The sequence below is a fragment of the Megalopta genalis genome, unplaced genomic scaffold (assembly GCF_051020955.1).
Source record: "Megalopta genalis isolate 19385.01 unplaced genomic scaffold, iyMegGena1_principal scaffold0061, whole genome shotgun sequence".
NCBI classification, from domain to species: domain Eukaryota; kingdom Metazoa; phylum Arthropoda; class Insecta; order Hymenoptera; family Halictidae; genus Megalopta; species Megalopta genalis.
This window is the reverse complement of record NW_027476130.1, coordinates 235,256-245,000: the sequence shown is the minus strand read 5'-3', so window position 1 is coordinate 245,000 and position 9,745 is coordinate 235,256.

The window sequence follows — 9,745 nt, the reverse complement described above, 5'->3', positions numbered from 1 at the left end:
CGATTTAGAAGGATCAAGCGTTGCACTAACGCGATTTAGAAGGATCAAGCGTTGCACTAACGCGATTTAGAAGGATCAAGCGTTGCACTATCGCGATTTAGAAAGATCAGACGTTGCAAAACCATGATATAGAAAGATCAGACGTTGCATTCGGCGAAAATTAACCTTCCTATTGGTCAGTCGCGTTTCCGTGCCCAACCGAGCACAGGCCGGAATGCCGCTGATGTTGGCTCTATTTTCCAAAGCAACACGCCGCTGGCACTTTGTGTTTTTCGAGGTTACGGAAAGCAATACGCCGCTGGTACGAAACAATACGCCGCTGGAAAAAAAGCAATACGCCGCTGGTACGAACCAATACGCCGCTGGAAAAAAAGCAATACGCCGCTGGAAAAAAAGCAATACGCCGCTGGTACGAACCAATACGCCGCTGGAAAAAAAAGCAATACGCCGCTGGTACGAAGCAATACGCCGCTGGTAAAAAAGCAATACGCCGCTGGTACTTTGTAATAAGAATTACATTACAAGATAGAAAGCACTACGCCGCTGGACATAAAATCTCCATTATCCGAACGAAAGTAACACGCCGCTGGTACTTTATTTTATTATAATAATTTAATTATAAGACAGAAACCGCTGATACTTGGTTGTAAAATCTCCATTATCCGAACGAAAGTAACACGCCGCTGGTACTTTATTTTATTATAATAATTTAATTATAAGACAGAAACCGCTGGTACTTGGTTGTAAAATCTCCATTATCCGAACGAAAGCAATACGCCGTTGGTACTTGGTTATAAAATTTTCATTACAAGATAGAAAGCAATATGCCGCTGGTTATATTAATGTAATCTTATGGAAAGCATTACGCCGCTGGAACTTTGACCATTGCAATAATCGATCGGAAGCTATACACAGCAAGGAATACGAATATTATACCAAGAGATCGAAAACAATACGCTGTTCGGACGTTTTGACTAGCTGTCGCACAGTGCAGACGCGTCGACCCGTCGCTCCGCATTTCGAGCGCAATTTCAGTGGTTTTTCAGTTCAGAAAATTACAGAGAGTGTTTGGTTGTGTTGCAGGAGTCAAACTGAATGATTTGATGCATAAAGTTTAATTAAACTCCCATTAGTTTGCCGGGAAACATCGATTCTTCCGATCTAGAAAGAGACAGAGATAGACGATCCGCGTTATGTTAAATATCTCCAGGTTACCGATTCCACAAAATTATAAAAAGTATACGGCTGTGTAGCGGGGATCAAAACGAGTAATTTCATGTATAAAGTTTAATTAAACTCCCAATAGTTTGCCGGGAAACATCGATTATTCCGATCTAGAAAGAGACAGAGACAGTCGATCCGCGTAATGTTAAATATTTCAAGGTTTCCGATTCCACAAAATTATAAAAAGTATACGGCTGTGTAGCGGGGATCAAAACGAGTAATTTCGTGTATAAAGTTTAATTAATCTCCCATTACTTTGCCGGGAAACATCGATTATTCCGATCTAGAAAGAGACAGAGATAGACGATCCGCGTTATGTTAAATATCTCCAGGTTACCGATTCCACAAAATTATAAAAAGTATACGGCTGTGTAGCGGGGATCAAAACGAGTAATTTCATGTATAAAGTTTAATTAAACTCCCAATAGTTTGCCGGGAAACATCGATTATTCCGATCTAGAAAGAGACAGAGACAGTCGATCCGCGTTATGTTAAATATTTCAAGGTTTCCGATTCCACAAAATTATAAAAAGTATACGGCTGTGTAGCGGGGATCAAAACGAGTAATTTCGTGTATAAAGTTTAATTAATCTCCCATTACTTTGCCGGGAAACATCGATTATTCCGATCTAGAAAGAGACAGAGATAGACGATCCGCGTTATGTTAAATATCTCCAGGTTACCGATTCCACAAAATTATAAAAAGTATACGGCTGTGTAGCGGGGATCAAAACGAGTAATTTCATGTATAAAGTTTAATTAATCTCCCAATAGTTTGCCGGGAAACATCGATAATTCCGATCTAGAAAGAGACAGAGACAGTCGATCCGCGTTATGTTAAATATTTCAAGGTTCCCGATTCCACAAAATTATAAAAAGTATACGGCTGTGTAGCAGGGATCAAAACGAGTAATTTCGTGTATAAAGTTTAATTAATATCCCATTAGTTTGCCGGGAAACATCGATTATTCCGATCTAGAAAGAGACAGAGACAGTCGATCCGCGTTATGTTAAATATTTCAAGGTTTCCGATTCCACAAAATTATAAAAAGTATACGGCTGTGTAGCGGGGATCAAAACGAGTAATTTCGTGTATAAAGTTTAATTAATCTCCCATTACTTTGCCGGGAAACATCGATTATTCCGATCTAGAAAGAGACAGAGATAGACGATCCGCGTTATGTTAAATATCTCCAGGTTACCGATTCCACAAAATTATAAAAAGTATACGGCTGTGTAGCGGGGATCAAAACGAGTAATTTCATGTATAAAGTTTAATTAATCTCCCAATAGTTTGCCGGGAAACATCGATAATTCCGATCTAGAAAGAGACAGAGACAGTCGATCCGCGTTATGTTAAATATTTCAAGGTTCCCGATTCCACAAAATTATAAAAAGTATACGGCTGTGTAGCAGGGATCAAAACGAGTAATTTCGTGTATAAAGTTTAATTAATATCCCATTAGTTTGCCGGGAAACATCGATTATTCCGATCTAGAAAGAGACAGAGACAGTCGATCCGCGTTATGTTAAATATTTCAAGGTTTCCGATTCCACAAAATTATAAAAAGTATACGGCTGTGTAGCGGGGATCAAAACGAGTAATTTCGTGTATAAAGTTTAATTAATCTCCCATTACTTTGCCGGGAAACATCGATTATTCCGATCTAGAAAGAGACAGAGATAGACGATCCGCGTTATGTTAAATATCTCCAGGTTACCGATTCCACAAAATTATAAAAAGTATACGGCTGTGTAGCGGGGATCAAAACGAGTAATTTCATGTATAAAGTTTAATTAAACTCCCAATAGTTTGCCGGGAAACATCGATTATTCCGATCTAGAAAGAGACAGAGACAGTCGATCCGCGTTATGTTAAATATTTCAAGGTTTCCGATTCCACAAAATTATAAAAAGTATACGGCTGTGTAGCGGGGATCAAAACGAGTAATTTCGTGTATAAAGTTTAATTAATCTCCCATTACTTTGCCGGGAAACATCGATTATTCCGATCTAGAAAGAGACAGAGATAGACGATCCGCGTTATGTTAAATATCTCCAGGTTACCGATTCCACAAAATTATAAAAAGTATACGGCTGTGTAGCGGGGATCAAAACGAGTAATTTCATGTATAAAGTTTAATTAATCTCCCAATAGTTTGCCGGGAAACATCGATAATTCCGATCTAGAAAGAGACAGAGACAGTCGATCCGCGTTATGTTAAATATTTCAAGGTTCCCGATTCCACAAAATTATAAAAAGTATACGGCTGTGTAGCAGGGATCAAAACGAGTAATTTCGTGTATAAAGTTTAATTAATATCCCATTAGTTTCCGGGAAACATCGATAATTCCGATCTAGAAAGAGACAGAGACAGTCGATCCGCGTTATGTTAAATATTTCAAGGTTTCCGATTCCACAAAATTATAAAAAGTATACGGCTGTGTAGCGGGGATCAAAACGAGTAATTTCGTGTATAAAGTTTAATTAATCTCCCATTACTTTGCCGGGAAACATCGATTATTCCGATCTAGAAAGAGACAGAGACAGTCGATCCGCGTTATGTTAAATATCTCAAGGTTACCGATTCCACAAAATTATAAAAAGTATACGGCTGTGTAGCGGGGATCAAAACGAGTAATTTCATGTATAAAGTTTAATTAATCTCCCAATAGTTTGCCGGGAAACATCGATAATTCCGATCTAGAAAGAGACAGAGACAGTCGATCCGCGTTATGTTAAATATTTCAAGGTTCCCGATTCCACAAAATTATAAAAAGTATACGGCTGTGTAGCAGGGATCAAAACGAGTAATTTCGTGTATAAAGTTTAATTAATATCCCATTAGTTTCCGGGAAACATCGATAATTCCGATCTAGAAAGAGACAGAGACAGTCGATCCGCGTTATGTTAAATATCTCAAGGTTACCGATTCCACAAAATTATAAAACGTATACGGCTGTGTAGCGGGGATCAAAACGAGTAATTTCATGTATAAAGTTTAATTAAACTCCCAATAGTTTGCCGGGAAACATCGATTATTCCGATCTAGAAAGAGACAGAGACAGTCGATCCGCGTTATGTTAAATATCTCAAGGTTACCGATTCCACAAAATTATAAAAAGTATACGGCTGTGTAGCGGGGATCAAAACGAGTAATTTCATGTATAAAGTTTAATTAAACTCCCAATAGTTTGCCGGGAAACATCGATTATTCCGATCTAGAAAGAGACAGAGACAGTCGATCCGCGTTATGTTAAATATTTCAAGGTTCCCGATTCCACAAAATTATAAAAAGTATACGGCTGTGTAGCGGGGATCAAAACGAGTAATTTCGTGTATAAAGTTTAATTAATCTCCCATTACTTTGCCGGGAAACATCGATTATTCCGATCTAGAAAGAGACAGAGATAGACGATCCGCGTTATGTTAAATATCTCCAGGTTACCGATTCCACAAAATTATAAAAAGTATACGGCTGTGTAGCGGGGATCAAAACGAGTAATTTCATGTATAAAGTTTAATTAAACTCCCAATAGTTTGCCGGGAAACATCGATTATTCCGATCTAGAAAGAGACAGAGACAGTCGATCCGCGTTATGTTAAATATCTCAAGGTTACCGATTCCACAAAATTATAAAAAGTATACGGCTGTGTAGCGGGGATCAAAACGAGTAATTTCATGTATAAAGTTTAATTAAACTCCCAATAGTTTGCCGGGAAACATCGATTATTCCGATCTAGAAAGAGACAGAGACAGTCGATCCGCGTTATGTTAAATATTTCAAGGTTCCCGATTCCACAAAATTATAAAAAGTATACGGCTGTGTAGCGGGGATCAAAACGAGTAATTTCGTGTATAAAGTTTAATTAATATCCCATTACTTTGCCGGGAAACATCAATACTTCGATCGCGCGAGAGAGACAGAGAAACGAACAGACTTTTTTTCGATTTACGGCTAAAATAAATTTTTCTCATTTTATTCAATAACACATTCTTGCTTAGATAACTTTTTTACATAGGGATTAAGCATTTAGAACGATATAATGTTTAAAATAAGGGCACTTTACTCTTGACATTTTACGGTTTTTTCAATTTTCTGAAAAATCCTATCATTAGATTTTTTTAAAAATACGATATTCTTGCTTAACTAACGTTTCTACATAGGGATTAAGCATTTAGAACGAAATCTAATGTCAGAAAATGGCACTTTACTCTTGACATTTTTCGGTTTTTTCAATTTTCTGGAAAATCCTATCATTAGATTTTTTTAAAAATACGATATTCTTGCTTAACTAACGTTTTTACATAGGGATTAAGCATTTAGAACGAAATCTAATGTAGGAAAATGGTACTTTACTCTTGATCGGTACGTTGGGACTTTGAAAATATTCGGGCGTTCCAATCGCTCGTCTGTTGCATCATAGCGCGTCTCGGCGCAATCGACCGATTCGCTCGACCCATTATTTTCGATTTACGGCTAAAATAAATTTTTCTCATTTTATTCAATAACATATTCTTGCTTAGATAACTTTTTTACATAGGGATTAAGCATTTAGAACGATATAATGTTTAAAATAAGGGCACTTTACTCTTGACATTTTACGGTTTTTTCAATTTTCTGAAAAATCCTATCATTAGATTTTTTTAAAAATACGATAATCTTGCATAACTAACGTTTCTACATAGGGATTAAGCATTTAGAACGAAATCTAATGTCAGAAAATGGCACTTTACTCTTGACATTTTTCGGTTTTTTCAATTTTCTGGAAAATCCTATCATTAGATTTTTTTAAAAATACGATATTCTTGCTTAACTAACGTTTTTACATAGGGATTAAGCATTTAGAACGAAATCTAATGTAGGAAATTGGTACTTTACTCTTGATCGGTACGTTGGGACTTTGAAAATATTCGGCCGTACGCGGCGCGTCTCGGCGCTTCGAACAGCTCCGGTGTCCCCATTATTTTCGATTTACGGCTAAAATAAATTTTTCTAATTTTTTTCAATAACATATTCTTGCTTAAATAACTTTTTTACATAGGGATTAAGCATTTAGAACGATACATTGTTTAAAATAAGGGCACTTTACTCTTGACATTTTACGGTTTTTTCAATTTTATGAAAAATCCTATCATTAGATTTTTTTAAAAATACGATAATCTTGCTTAACTAACGTTTCTACATAGGGATTAAGCATTTAGAACGAAATCTAATGTAGGAAAATGGTACTTTACTCTTGATCGGTACGTTGGGACTTTGAAAATATTCGGGCGTTCCAATCGCTCGTCTGTTGCATCATAGCGCGTCTCGGCGCAATCGACCGATTCGCTCGACCCATTATTTTCGATTTACGGCTAAAATAAATTTTTCTCATTTTATTCAATAACATATTCTTGCTTAGATAACTTTTTTACATAGGGATTAAGCATTTAGAACGATATAATGTTTAAAATAAGGGCACTTTACTCTTGACATTTTACGGTTTTTTCAATTTTATGAAAAATCCTATCATTAGATTTTTTTAAAAATACGATAATCTTGCTTAACTAACGTTTCTACATAGGGATTAAGCATTTAGAACGAAATCTAATGTCAGAAAATGGCACTTTACTCTTGACATTTTTCGGTTTTTTCAATTTTCTGGAAAATCCTATCATTAGATTTTTTTTAAAATACGATATTCTTGCTTAACTAACGTTTTTACATAGGGATTAAGCATTTAGAACGAAATCTAATGTAGGAAAATGGTACTTTACTCTTGACCGGTACGTTGGGACTTTGAAAATATTCGGGCGTTCCAATCGCTCGGCTGTTGCATCATAGCGCGTCTCGGCGCAATCGACCGATTCGCTCGACCCATTATTTTCGATTTACGGCTAAAATAAATTTTTCTCATTTTATTCAATAACATATTCTTGCTTAGATAACTTTTTTACATAGGGATTAAGCATTTAGAACGATATAATGTTTAAAATAAGGGCACTTTACTCTTGACATTTTACGGTTTTTTCAATTTTCTGAAAAATCCTATCATTAGATTTTTTTAAAAATACGATAATCTTGCATAACTAACGTTTCTACATAGGGATTAAGCATTTAGAACGAAATCTAATGTCAGAAAATGGCACTTTACTCTTGACATTTTTCGGTTTTTTCAATTTTCTGGAAAATCCTATCATTAGATTTTTTTTAAAATACGATATTCTTGCTTAACTAACGTTTTTACATAGGGATTAAGCATTTAGAACGAAATCTAATGTAGGAAAATGGTACTTTACTCTTGATCGGTACGTTGGGACTTTGAAAATATTCGGGCGTACGCGGCGCGCTCGGCGCTTCGAACAGCTCCGGTGTCCCCATTATTTTCGATTTACGGCTAAAATAAATTTTTCTCATTTTATTCAATAACATATTCTTGCTTAGATAACTTTTTTACATAGGGATTAAGCATTTAGAACGATATAATGTTTAAAATAAGGGCACTTTACTCTTGACATTTTACGGTTTTTTCAATTTTATGAAAAATCCTATCATTAGATTTTTTTAAAAATACGATATTCTTGCTTAACTAACGTTTCTACATAGGGATTAAGCATTTAGAACGAAATCTAATGTCAGAAAATGGCACTTTACTCTTGACATTTTTCGGTTTTTTCAATTTTCTGGAAAATCCTATCATTAGATTTTTTTAAAAATACGATATTCTTGCTTAACTAACGTTTTTACATAGGGATTAAGCATTTAGAACGAAATCTAATGTAGGAAAATGGTACTTTACTCTTGATCGGTACGTTGGGACTTTGAAAATATTCGGGCGTTCCAATCGCTCGTCTGTTGCATCATAGCGCGTCTCGGCGCAATCGACCGATTCGCTCGACCCATTATTTTCGATTTACGGCTAAAATAAATTTTTCTCATTTTATTCAATAACATATTCTTGCTTAGATAACTTTTTTACATAGGGATTAAGCATTTAGAACGATATAATGTTTAAAATAAGGGCACTTTACTCTTGACATTTTACGGTTTTTTCAATTTTATGAAAAATCCTATCATTAGATTTTTTTAAAAATACGATAATCTTGCTTAACTAACGTTTCTACATAGGGATTAAGCATTTAGAACGAAATCTAATGTCAGAAAATGGCACTTTACTCTTGACATTTTTCGGTTTTTTCAATTTTCTGGAAAATCCTATCATTAGATTTTTTTTAAAATACGATATTCTTGCTTAACTAACGTTTTTACATAGGGATTAAGCATTTAGAACGAAATCTAATGTAGGAAAATGGTACTTTACTCTTGATCGGTACGTTGGGACTTTGAAAATATTCGGGCGTTCCAATCGCTCGTCTGTTGCATCATAGCGCGTCTCGGCGCAATCGACCGATTCGCTCGACCCATTATTTTCGATTTACGGCTAAAATAAATTTTTCTCATTTTATTCAATAACATATTCTTGCTTAGATAACTTTTTTACATAGGGATTAAGCATTTAGAACGATATAATGTTTAAAATAAGGGCACTTTACTCTTGACATTTTACGGTTTTTTCAATTTTCTGAAAAATCCTATCATTAGATTTTTTTAAAAATACGATAATCTTGCATAACTAACGTTTCTACATAGGGATTAAGCATTTAGAACGAAATCTAATGTCAGAAAATGGCACTTTACTCTTGACATTTTTCGGTTTTTTCAATTTTCTGGAAAATCCTATCATTAGATTTTTTTAAAAATACGATATTCTTGCTTAACTAACGTTTTTACATAGGGATTAAGCATTTAGAACGAAATCTAATGTAGGAAAATGGTACTTTACTCTTGATCGGTACGTTGGGACTTTGAAAATATTCGGGCGTACGCGGCGCGCTCGGCGCTTCGAACAGCTCCGGTGTCCCCATTATTTTCGATTTACGGCTAAAATAAATTTTTCTCATTTTATTCAATAACATATTCTTGCTTAGATAACTTTTTTACATAGGGATTAAGCATTTAGAACGATATAATGTTTAAAATAAGGGCACTTTACTCTTGACATTTTACGGTTTTTTCAATTTTATGAAAAATCCTATCATTAGATTTTTTTAAAAATACGATATTCTTGCTTAACTAACGTTTCTACATAGGGATTAAGCATTTAGAACGAAATCTAATGTCAGAAAATGGCACTTTACTCTTGACATTTTTCGGTTTTTTCAATTTTCTGGAAAATCCTATCATTAGATTTTTTTAAAAATACGATATTCTTGCTTAACTAACGTTTTTACATAGGGATTAAGCATTTAGAACGAAATCTAATGTAGGAAAATGGTACTTTACTCTTGATCGGTACGTTGGGACTTTGAAAATATTCGGCCGTACGCGGCGCGTCTCGGCGCTTCGAACAGCTCCGGTGTCCCCATTATTTTCGATTTACGGCTAAAATAAATTCTTCTAATTTTTTTCAATTACATATTCTTGCTTAAATAACTTTTTTACATAGGGATTAAGCATTTAGAACGATACATTGTTT